The sequence below is a fragment of the Erythrolamprus reginae genome, chromosome 1 (genome assembly GCF_031021105.1).
Source record: "Erythrolamprus reginae isolate rEryReg1 chromosome 1, rEryReg1.hap1, whole genome shotgun sequence".
NCBI classification, from domain to species: Eukaryota; Metazoa; Chordata; class Lepidosauria; order Squamata; family Dipsadidae; genus Erythrolamprus; species Erythrolamprus reginae.
Window position 1 is genome coordinate 118599448 of NC_091950.1, and position 12816 is coordinate 118612263.

At 42.4% G+C, this 12816-nt stretch overlaps 1 protein-coding gene across 9 annotated transcripts in view; it reads left to right on the forward strand.

Annotated features, from left to right (window-relative positions):
- The first annotated feature begins 698 nt into the window (after positions 1-698).
- The window catches only part of PPFIBP2 (PPFIA binding protein 2), a 159898-nt gene continuing 147780 nt past the window's right edge, over positions 699-12816 (forward strand). For 7 of the 9 annotated variants that reach the window (XM_070762494.1, XM_070762528.1, XM_070762537.1 and 4 more), the window contains exon 1: positions 699-1101. The gene's annotated coding sequence lies outside the window, so the exon portion shown is untranslated. Of the gene's footprint in view, positions 1102-1152; positions 1297-12816 lie in introns of those variants that run through there. The other 2 variants (XM_070762620.1, XM_070762560.1) reach the window with 2 other exon arrangements.

Sequence of the window (12816 nt, forward strand, 5' to 3'; positions counted from 1 at the left end):
TGTTTTGAGGTTCTTGGAAAACTCTTGGCCAAGTCACATGATTGTCAAGCTACTCCCACCTGGTCACATGACCATCAAGACACACCCACAAAATAAGCCACGCCCAGTGTGGTAGTAAAAAAAAATTGGTAGCCCTTCACTGGAAATGAGACTTTTATTTTCAAGTACTCTAAACCAGTGTTTCCTAACCTTGTCAACTTGAAGATATCTGGACTTCAACTCCCAGAATTCCCCAGCCAGCATTCGCTGGCTGGGGAATTCTGGGAGGTGAAGTCCAAATATCTTCAAGTTGACAAGGTTAGGAAACACTGCTCTAAACTGTGCAGACACTTTCCACGAGCGGGCGCTTCTCAGCAGAGAGGGCACTTCAAAAAGGGGATAATCTCTCCCTCCCCCCACATTCTAACGATTCTAATGACCGAAGCGACATTTAAGCGTTTGGATCAAACTTCAGGTGGTTGATAAACGACGGGCCTTTATGGGCGGGGGGGCCACACAAATTACTTGTGAGACATCCGACGCCCCACTGCCCCCCGTACTGCAGGATCAATAAATGTCCTTCCTTAGCAATAACTGTCCCGGATTCGTCGTCCAGCGCAGGCGGTCTCCAAGCTTGGCCACTTTAAAGCCTGGAAGACTTCAACTCCCAGAATTCCCCAGCCAGCTTCGCTTAAAGTTTGCCAAGCTTGGAGACCCCTGGTCCAGCGCTGGGGAATTCTGGGAGTTGAAGTCCTCCAGGCTTAAAGTCGCCAAGCTTGGAGACCGCGTCAAGCAAGACCCCGATCCTTTCCCGCGCGCCAGCGTTAAAAAGCTGCGTCGTTTCGACCCCGCTTCTAACTCCCCTCCTGACTGGGCTTGCAATCACGTGGGAATAATTGCTGCCTGCCGGTCCTGTCTCCACAGCCAATGGCCGCCGCCGCGGCGACTTAAGCGGCGTGGGGACTCCGCTTAGAGATAGGCAGGAGTGGAAGGGGCGCTCGCGGAGATAGAGGAAGAGAAAAGGGGGTGCGGGGTGGGAAGAGGAGCCGGCGGACTACCCGACCGTTGCGCGGGGCAAAGTCAAGTTCTCCCGCCTGGAAAAGACCGCCGGAGGAGGACAAGGTGAGTCACCCCCGTACCTGTCGCCGTTGCAAAAGGCTGGAACCCTTCTTTGACCCCGGCGGACGAGCACCTCTGTTGCCCAGGCGAGCGTTTCGCTCCCGTGCGTTTAGCCGGCGAGTTCTTTTTGCTACTTTTTCTCCCCCGTCATTCTTGAAGTAGTTCCCTTGGCGCTCCGCTGTTTTTCGGGGAATGGAAGTAGGTACTCATTCTCTCTCTCTCACACACACACACGGCCATCGAAAAGTCGAGCCGCCGAAAGGAACCCTTAAGTGAACACCCCGTACTCCGTTTGTTTGTTTGGGGGGTTATTTTCCCAGCCTGCCTTTTGCAAACTGGAGAAGAAATTTAATTTAATTTATTAAATTTCTAAGCCGCCCAACTCAAGTGGGCGGCGTTCAACAAGTAAACAATATAAAAATACTGTAGTTTAAAAACCCCTAAAAGCATTCAGTAAATAAAAGCATCCATTAAAAACGGAATAGTATTCCGGAGCTGCGTTGTGTATGCCAGTGTTTCCCAACCTTGGCAACTTGAAGATATTTGGACTTCAACTCCCAGAATTCCCCAGCCAGCGAATCCTGGCTGGGGAATTCTGGGAGTTGAAGTCCAGATATCTTCAAGTTGCCAAGGTTGGGAAACAAGTTGCCAAGGTTGGTATTTAATTGGAAGCGAAAGCTGTTGAAAACTCTCCCTCACTTGTTAAGGATGGGGGCCGCTGTATTGTGAGTTTGTTTGTTTGTCAAATATGCACAAGATAACATATATATACTGTATAATCAAAGTAGGGACAGATAAATGAGGACCATAGGACGATGGACAGTTGCCCCTCCTATAAGATATAGGAGGGGCAATTGGACCGTCCCCTGTCCAATTGCCCCTCCTATATCTTATATATTTTTTCTTGCATTCATATACTGTATCTTTTCCTCTATTCTTCATTGACGTATTCTATTCTCATATCTTTTCTTCTATCCTTTCCCTGATATTTACTACTACATGTTTTTATTCTCTTTAACTTTCAAATTGCATTGGACAAAGTAAATAAATAAAATAGAACAGGGACGGTAGGCACAATGGTGCACTTATGCACGTCCCTTACAGGAATGGGGTGAGGTCGACTATGACAGTCTAAAGGTTAAAGTTTTTGGGTCTTGGGGAATAAACCACAGTTTTGAATATATATATATATATTTGCGAACTTAAAGGCATGCTAAACAGTAGAGTGGAAACCCCACTGCTTTTAAGCAATAGCATTTAGACTTATGTAATATTTAGACTTATATACTGCTTCATAGTGCTTTTACAGTCCTCTCTAAGCGGTTTACAGAATCAGCATATGGCCCACAACAATCTGGGTCCTCATTTTACCCACCTCGGAAGGATAGAAGGCTGAGTCAACCTTGAGCTGGTGGTGAGGTTTGAATTGCTGAACTGCAGCTATCAGTTAGCTGAAGTAGTCTGCAGTGCTGCACTCTAACCATTGCGCCACCCCAGCTCTGTTTCCCTCCAAAATAAGACATCCCCTGATAATAAGCCCAATTGGGCTTTTGAGTGCATGGCAGTAAGGCCAAGCGTTTACTTCAGGGTTCAAAAAATATATAAGACAGGGTCTTATTTTGGGGAAAACAGGGTACTGTAGTGGGATTTTTCTCTGCTGAAAAAATGGGATTGCAAATTCTGGCCATACTTATTGGGAAATAGAGTCCATTGATGCCAAACTGGTATCTAATTCTTAGTTGCTTTGTGTGTGTATGCAGTTGGCCTTTTAGGCATATCCTTATGGTTATTGCAGCTTAGTGGCTGAAATGAGAGGCATATATCTTTATTATTATTTATTGATGTGGTCATTGGAAGTAATACCATTGTGTTGTCCAGCTTCTTCCCATAACACTATCACCAAGACTTCACTGATATGTGCCACCCTAACATACTTGATATACAGTACTTCCTGTATAGTAGTATCATAACTATTTCTGGTCTTTCACATGGCCTGGATTCATTCAATGTAAAGTTAAAATAATACACTTAATAAATAATAACAGTGAAATAAATAAGGAGTAGTTTGTGGGTCCGTGTGTTGCCTGAACACAGTTTGTTAATTCAAAATATAGTTCAGTTAAGCAGGGATTAGCAAGCCACAGGTAGTCCTTGATTTATTATCACAATTGAGCCAAGAAATTATGTTGCTAAGTGAGAAATTTGTTAATTGAGTTTTGCCCCATTTCATGACTTTTCTCCCCCACAGTTGTTAAGTGAATCACTGCAGTTTTTAAGTTAGTAACCAGGCTATTAAGTGAATATGGCTTCCCCATTGACTTCCGTTGTCAGAAGGTCGCAAAAAGTGATCACCTGCTTTCCAGATAGTGCAACCGTCATAAATGTGAGTCAGTTTTTAAACATCCGAATGTAAATCACATGACCATGGGGAATCTGCGAAGGTCATAAATGTGAAAAATGATCATAAGTCACTTTTTTCAGTTCTGCCGTAATTTCAAATGGTCACTAAATGTAATGTTGTAAGTTGAACCTATCTGTAATTTGTACAAACCCAGATATTTTCAGACAGAAATTGGATATTGCTCAAAGAAACCTAAATAACATGTTCGTGTTCTTTTGCTATCTTTCGATTACGGTTGTCAGCTTTTGGGGATAAAGGTCAGATGTTCAGTATAGTTCTGCAACCTTCTTTTTTTAAAAAATAAACTGAAACTGCTTTGCCCTTGTTATTTTTCCCCCCAGACAAAATGTTTTGCATGGGACCTGAGTTCATGGTATAAAATGCAAATGATAAAAGCATACACAAGGGGTACTGGAGCATGGCAGTGGGATCATATTAGGAATGCAGTTGATAGTGTACTTTATTCATTAATGTGTGACCACAGAGCAACCATTCCATGTACCCAAATAAAGTGTTTACTGCACAGCAATGTCTTGGATACAAAACGTAGGTTCTATTCAGGTCAGGCTATTTTATTTTCTTGCAATTGAGCAAAGCCAAATCCTTGCCCTTGGAGCCAAACATTATTTTTAAGTGTTTGGTGATTGTAATAGGGAATGGTGGGAGATTCTAGGCATGTTCACGGTCATTCTGGATCGCTCTTTACATGATATTTGTATTCTTTCACCAAACAGATAAGGAAGAAGGAGGTGAAATGGTTGTGCTCTCTTCTGTTTCATTCTGCTGATGATACCAATAAATTTGGTATGCTTACAAGTTAATGCATATATAAAATCACACCACAACCCCACTAAAATGGGTTATTTCATTTTGGTTTACAGTATTATGGAAATCTACCTGTTATGATTTGCAAAACATGTTTGTTTGAAGTGGTGGTTGGTTTAGTTAGTTTTGATATGGTTAAATCATGGCTGAAACCGATTAGTGAGTCTGTTAAAACTGTTATAGAATATATAACTATAGACTATGTTAAAGAATTCAGAATGGCCACGCCAACAGAAACAATACTTACAAGTTCATCACTTGAGGATAATTGACCTCTGCTAGATTGGAATGTATTCATCAGCTGAATGCCATGTACTTGAGCTCTTGAATCTTTGATAAATATCCTAGGATATTGAAAGGGACTTGATATGTTTAGCCTGAAGAAATGAAGGCTAAAGGGAAATATGATAGCAGTCTTCCATAAAAGAAATGATGCCAAAGCGTATGGATTTATTATCCAGAACACCTGAGGGTAGGACAAGAACCTGTAGATGGAAGCTCTTATAGTGAGAGATATCAAAATTTGAAAGGATGAATTTCCTGACTGTGAGATCTTTTAAGCAACGGAGTAACCTGCCTCTTTGAAGTTGTGGATACTCCATCACTGGGAGTTTTCAGGAAAAGATTGGATTGCCCTTCAGGATTTTAGGAGTATTCCTGCACTGGGTAGATTGTTAGATTAAATGATGTCCAAGTCCACTTCCAGACCCAGAATTCAACAATATATCTCCTTTGTTTGGGACTTACAAAACAAAGTTGTGAAACAGTTTTATTTCAACTCTCAAACTGCCTGCTCTTAAAGCAGAAGACTCAGTAAGAGGACAATTCCAAAATATCTTTCTTTTTCTCAGTATTGGCCATTTAAGACATTTCAAACAGCTCAAAATGCAAGTTTGAGTCCAAGGCAATTAAAGTGTCAGTCAAACTTTGGAATGAAGCAAATCATTAATGATTTGTGAACACGGCCCCTAGTTGCATATCTGTCCTTTTTATAACAATGAGAAATTGGGTAATTTGAAACATCAATCTGCTGTTCTCCAGAGAAGCTCTTCAGTATCCCGCTAATTGATATTGTGGATTATAATTTAGTTATCATATTTCCAAAGAGATTGCTATGACAGTGATTAGGAAGAGAGGCAAATTCTACATTTCGAGTTCAGTGAAAAATGACTTCTTTGTTTCATGGTGTAAAATCTCTTGGAATAATGACAGCTCTTGATATTTACTATCTCACAAATAGCTGAGGAGGGTGAGAAACAGCACCCTGCCGAGGACATGAACTAAAATTGGGGTGTTTGGGGACAAAGTGCTTTTTGTCAATTTGTCCCAGTATGAAGCCTGTTGTAGAGCATCCTTGCGTTTACAAGTAATATGATTTCTGTTTATGCAGAAATACCAAATTGAAAGTCAGCTATTCCTATTGTTCATTAAATAACTAGTTTCATCCAGCTACCTAATATTTTGACTTTATTTGTTATTATTTAACACATTTGTAAAAAGTCTGTTACACAATCTTCCAGGTGGTAGACAACTTTAAATATATGTTAACATTTAAGCAATGTTAAAATGATAAAATTGTAGCCCTTGTAACATTATAGCCAGTGTTTGGGTATAATAAAGTACAGGTAATCCTCAATTTACAACAATTTGTGACCATTCAAGGCTATAACGCACTGAAAAAAGTGACATTTTTCATATTTACAACCTTTGTAGCATCTCCATGGTCATGTAATCAAAATCCAGATGCTTGGCAACTGGTTCATATGTATGACCATTGCTATGTCTCAAGGTCACATGACCGTGTTTTGCAACCTTTTGACAAGTAAAAGTAACGGGAAAGCCAGATTCGCAGAACAACTTTATTACTGTTTCCCCCCGAAAGTAAGACCCCATGTTATATTTCTTTGAACCCTGAAATAAGTGGTTAGCCTTACTGCCATGAACTCAAAAGCCTGATTGAGTTTATTAACAGGGGATCAGAGGTGGGTTCCTTCCAATTCAGACCAGATCACCCGAACCATTAGTGACCCACTGGTGATGTAATTTTGGCGTCACGGATCCGGTTCTGTCTGTGTTCACTGCCATCTTTTTTTCTGAATTTTGGGCCAATTTTACTGATTTTGGATAGTTTCTCGTTCTGCGCTTTGAAAAAAAGCTTTTCTGCCTCCCCCCCTCCCCCCGGTTAATACTGACCTTTATTTCTTTGCCCAAAGCACAGCTGATCAGCTCCTCAGCTGTGTTTCGGGCTGAATCCACTTTCTGAAAATGTGTGGAGGAGAAATTGCCCGAGGGGCTGTGAGCGTCATGATGCGAACCGGTGCCAAAGATAAGTGGAACCCACCCCTGCTGGGGACGTCTTGTTTTGGAAAAAACAAGGTACTAACTTATCAACTGTAGTTATTCACTTAACAAATGTGGCAAGAAAAATGGAGCAAAACTCACTTAACAAATGTCTTACTTATCAACAGAAATATTGGCCTCAATTGTGATCGTAAATTGAGGACCACATGTAGTATGGTGTAACAATTTAGGTGTTGAACCAGCATGCAGAAGAGCCAGGTTCAAGTCCTTCATAAGCCACAGGCCAGGCATTCTTTCTCTGCCACAACTATCTCACACAGATGAATAAATAGAATAGAATAGAATTCTTTATTGGCCAAGTATGAGTGGACACACAAAGAATTTGTCTTTGGTGCATGTACTCTCAGTATACATAAAAGAAAAGATACATTTGTCATGAATCATGAGGTACAACACTTAATAATTGTGATAGGGTTCAAATCAGGAAACAATATTAATATTAATCGTAAGGATAAAAGAATGGTATTGAGAGCAGGCAGCACTAAAAAGCAGGATAGAATTCAAACTAATAAATGTCAGGTGCCACGCGGAATGTAACTGCTTTGATCGTGTGCTTTCCTTGCAAAATAAACAGGATAGATAGATAATGGTCCTGCCAATGGACAGCCCCTGTACCTTGCCTAGGATGTATTATTTATTTATTTATTGGATTTGTATGCCGCCCCTCTCTGAGGACTTGGTGCAGCTCACAACATACATAAACAATCCAATGTAATCCAATTAACATAATTAAAAAACCCTAAAAATCCTAAAATAATTTAAAACATTCATTATCATTCACTCCATAAAACACACTAAAAAACACTCGTAATGGAATACTGTACTACCATCTGATAATATCTTTTCACAGCCAGATTCAGATAAAAATAAGGAATACAAATTGACTAAATGTCAAAAGGAGAAAAAGAAGGGCAAGCTTTAAAAATGTTCAAGAGTTGGAACAAATGACCAAGGAGCTGGAACAAATCCGATGTTTGTGAAAAATCATACGTTTTTGAGGTCGTCCAGCACTAGAAGAAAAAGCAGGATAGGCAGGGTTACTATGATAGAGGGATGTTAAGTTAAGCGTGACATGAAGACTCTTTCCATGTTATATATTATTCAGTATATCATTATTGCTCATGTTAGCCTCGCCCTGTTGTTGCTTGTTGTTTGTAAGAATCTGCTTCATCCTGTGTGATTGTTACATAGAGCAGTGTTTCCCAACCTTGGCAACTTGAAGATATTTGGACTTCAACTCCCAGAATTCCCCAGCCAGCATTCGCTGGCTGAGGAATTCTGGGAGTTGAAGTCCAATTATCTTCAAGTTGCCAAGGTTGGGAAACACTGGCATAGAGTATGAGCCTGCCAACCAGTGGCTGAGAAAGTGTAGTGCTATAATCCAGCATAGACTTTATTATTATTATTATTGTTATCATTATTATTATTATTATTATTATTATTATTATTATTAATTAGATTTGTATGCCGCCCCTTTTCGTAGACTCGGGGCGGCTCACAACACAATAAAAACAGTTTATAACAAATCTAATAATTTACAATTTAAAATATTAAAAAAACCCATTTATTAAACAGACATACACACAAGCATACCATACATAAATTGTATAGGCCTGGGGGAGATATCTCAGTTTAATTTATTAATAATGTTTAATAATGTACTTGAGGCAGTGGTGGGATTCAAAATTTTTTACTACCAGTTCTGTGGTCGTGGCTTGGTGGGTGTGGTTGGCTTGGTGGGCGTGGCAGGGAAGGATATTGTAAAATCTCCATTCCCATCCCACTCCAGGGAAAAATGCTGCAAAATCTCAATTTTAGCTGGGACTCGGTAGTCAGAAAATAGATGGGGGCAGGGCCAGTCAGAGGTGGTATTTACCAGTTCTCTGAACTACTTAAAATTTCCACTACCAGTTCTCCAGAAATGGTTAGAGCCTTCTGAAACCCACCTCTGTTATGAGGGCTTTGAGCTATGGAGTGTAGATCAGAGGTCCCCAACCTTTTTTGCACCAGGGACCGGCTTTCAGCTAGACCAGTTTTCCATGGCCCGGTGGGGGGGGGGGAGCTAGCTGTCAGCGGCGCCGTAAAAGGGGCGATCAAGAGAGGAATGGGTGAATGAATGGACGGAGGGTGGGAAGGAAGGAAGGAAAAAGGGAAGGTACAGGAACAGAAGAAGGGTGCAAAGAAGCAAAGAAAGGTGTGAAAGGGGAGAGTAAGAGGAAGGAGTGAAAGAAGGGAATGAGGGAGGAAAGAAGGGAGGAAGGAAAAGGAAAGCAAGAAATGGAGGGAGGAAAGGAAGGGAGGAAAGGAAGGAAGGAAGGAAGGAAGAAGGAAAGAGGGAAGGGACAGGAACAGAGGAAGGAAGCAAGGAAACTTATGAAAGGGGAGAGTAAGAGAGGAAGGACTGGAGGGAGGGAGGGAAGAAGGTAGGAAGGAGAAAGAAAAGAAATAGAGGAAGGAAAGGTAAAAGAGAGAAAGAAAAAGAGCAAGAAAGAAAGAAAGAGAAAGAAAGAAAGAAAGGCAACTTCAAAGAAAGGCTCACTGAGCATCTCTCACTCTCTCTCTTTCTATCCCTCTTTCTTTCTTTCTCTTCCTTTCTCTCTCTCCTCTTCCTTTATCTCCTCTTTCTCTCCCCCCTCTCTCCCCCTTTCCCTCTCTCTTTCTCTCTCCCTCTCTTGCTATCTCTCCCCCCTTTCCCTCTCTTTCTCCCTCTCTTTCTCTCTCTCCCCCCTCTCTCTTTCTCTCTCTCTCCTCCTCTTTCTCTCTCTTCTTCTCACTTTCTCTCTCTTGTTTTCTTTCTGTCTCTTTTGCTTTCTCTCTCTCTCACTCTTTCTCTCTTGTTTTGTTTCTCACGCTCTTTCTCTCTCTTGTTCTCTCTCTCTTGCTATCTCTTTCTCTCCCCCCTTTCTCTCACTCTCTCTTTCTCACTTTCTCTCTATCTTGCTGTCTGTTGCTTTCACTCACTCTCGTTCTCTCTCCGTTCTTCTCAGCGGTGACGCGCGCACGCCCTGCCCGCCTCACATTTGCCGAGAGGACTTTCGCCCCGGGCTCTCAGCAAGGGGGTTTGCATGAGAGGCGGGGCCGGCGGAAGGTGATATTCAATGTCGGGGGCGCACGGGCGGTTTTGCGCGCGCTCCCTATCTCCCTGCTAGCCCACTCGGAATACGTATTCAAAATAAGAAAAGCCTTTGCCGGCGAAGACTTTTCTTATTTTGAATACAGTATTCCGAGTGGGCTAGCAGGGAGATAGGGAGCGCGCGCAAAACCGCCCGTGCGCCCCCGACATTGAATATCACCTTCCGCCGGCCCCGCCTCTCATGCAGCCCCCTTGCTGAGAGCCCGGGGTGAAAGTCCTCTCGGCAAATGTGAGGCGGGCAGGGCGTGCTTTCCGGGTGCGGGAGGAGCTGTGGTGAAAGGCAGGAGGTGGCAGAGGAGCAGAGGGGGCAAATCGGGCGGGCGGTGGGCAGCGCGGAAAGGCCGAGGGGGCCCTGGTGCCGCGGACCGGCTGAAAACCCCCAACGGCCCGGTCCCGGTCCGCGGACCGGCGGTTGGAGACCCCTGGTGTAGATGACACTCAGCAGTATTCAATTTGTTTTGTTCTAGAGGTCTGTCTTTTGATACCTCCTCCTTGGAATCAATCTGTTCCTATTAATTTGCTTGATGTTGATGGGTAGGATCATTCTACCAGTTGTACATAGAGCCTGCCTATACACCAAGGGGCTCCAAACTCAGCATTTTAAAGACTTGTGGACTGACATGCTGGCCGAGTAATTCAGGAAGCTAATGTCCATAAGTCTTAAAAATTTGGAGACCCCTGCTATAGACAATAGATTTGATGGTGAGTTCTGAATGGAACCTGGATGCAAGTAAGCATACATGGCCATTTGTAGATTTCCTGTGCAATGTGGTGAGTTTCCATGTCCGAGGTATATTTGAAACTGAGTAACACCTTAACCACAAATACCACACTGGCTCATGTAATTAGGTAGAGACTAAATATAAGTAGTATAACTGTAACTTTAAAAATCTGGTGACACAATGTGAAAGTGTTGAATCTTCCACATCAGTGATTTTCAACCTTTTCTCCACCATGGACCCCTTTAAATTCTTCTTGTGGCCATGGACCACCAAGAGTTAACTCAAGATTTAAATCATATTTTTTCAAGCTTTCTTGGCCTCCATGTGATGACATTGTGGTCCCTTGGGTCCGCAGACCATAGGTTGAGAATTACTGTTCTAGTCTATTCTCTAAGACGGGGTGTCAAACCTGTTCACATTGTGGGCTGTAGCAGAATGGAGCGGGATTGTTTATACCCTTGCGGAGAGGGTGGGCATGGCTCCATGGGCTGTATTGAGATGCAATTTGCTGATACTGCCACTACCGGTGCGATGCATACACAGTTCAACTTTCGCTACTAGTACAGCGTCCTTATCTCTTCCGGTAGCAACCCGCTATTGGCTGTATCTGGTCCATGGACTGCATTTTTGACAGCCCTGTTCTAGAGATATTGATAAGGATACTTGGAAATGGCAATTGTGATAGATCTGAAACATTCCATCTGAGAGAGAAGCTTTGAGTTATTCACAGCACTGTTTTCTAGACAGAAAACATGTTATAAAGTTCATATGAATTCCACTAACCAGCATTACATAGTTTAGAGTACCCACAACTTCTGAAGGCAAGCTGTTTTGCTGGTTAATTGTCCTCACCGTTAGGAAATATCTCTTGGTTCTAGGTTGCTTCTCTTCTTGACTAGTTTCCATCCATTGTTTCTTGTTGGACACTACCTGCAATTCAAGGCTCAGAATTTTGCTGTATTTTACACAGTTTTAACTAGTTCAGGGGAACTATTGCGTTGATTTCATGCTAATACACTTACTAGAATAGAATTATTTATAGAATAGAATAGACTTCTTTACTGGCCAAGTGTGATTGGATACACAAGGGTTTTGTCTTTGGTGTATATGCTCTCAGTATACATAAGGAGAATAATATATATTCATCAAGAATAAAAAGATACAACACAGTGATATTTCAAGGTTACTTATAAGCTATTAAAACTTACTAGCAAACAAATAAAAACAATATAAATTGAAAGTTACAAGCAACATGATTTTAGTTATAAGAGGGAAGAGATAGTTACTAGGAAGGATGAGAAGAATAGTAGTAGTACAGTTTTAGTAAATTATTTGACAGTGTTGTGGGAATTAGTTGTTTAGTGGAGTGATGGTATTTGTTTGTTTGTTTATGCTTATATGCCGCCCAATTCCCAAAGGACCCTGGGTGGCTCACAACCAAATACACAAATGGCCAGATCCTGATGGTATACCATCAGACCAACGACTTCAGGTCTGCTGAAAAAGCCAGCACTTTACAGAGTTTTGGAAGGCCAATAGGGTGTGGGTAGTCCGTATCTTGGGAGGTAGCTGGTTCCAAAGAGTGGGAGCAGCCACAGAGAAGGCCCTTCCCCGCAGGTCTATCAGCCGACACTGTTTAGCTGACGGGACCCAGATAAGACCACTATCAGTCCCTTATTTTCCTTATTTGGAAAAAACCCTGTCCTTGTGTCTAGTTATTCTATAGCCAGTAATGGGCAGCCAAAATTTTACTGCCAAACTGTGGGTGTGGCTTATTTTGTGGGTGTGGTATGATGGTCATGTGACTGGGTAGGAGTGACTTGCCAGCCATGTGACCAGGTGGGAGTGGCCTGAACGATCATCATTGTTCAAGTGAACTGTTAAGTCCTTGATTTACAACCTCACCAGTGTTGTTCTCTGGAGTGACAATTTGCTTCATGTTTCCCGTGCTCTCCTTCCTGGGTCACTCCCTGCCTCAGGCTGGGTAGCTAGGTGAACAGGTGCCAATGAGCTGTTAAGAAAAGATGGGGGAGGAAATGGGTCCCTGCAACTCCTGCCGGTGATGGTCTCCCTGCCGCTTTCCGAGGAAGAGAGTGGGAGGGTCAGCTGGAGCTGGGCACACAGCTTCATTTATGTTGTGAGCAGCCCCGAGTCCTCGGAGGGGGACGGCATACAAATCCAATAAACAAATAAATAAAATAAATAAATAAATAAATAAATAAACTAATTAATTAATTAATTTCCGCTGGTGGAACTGCCTGTTGCCCACCCCTGCC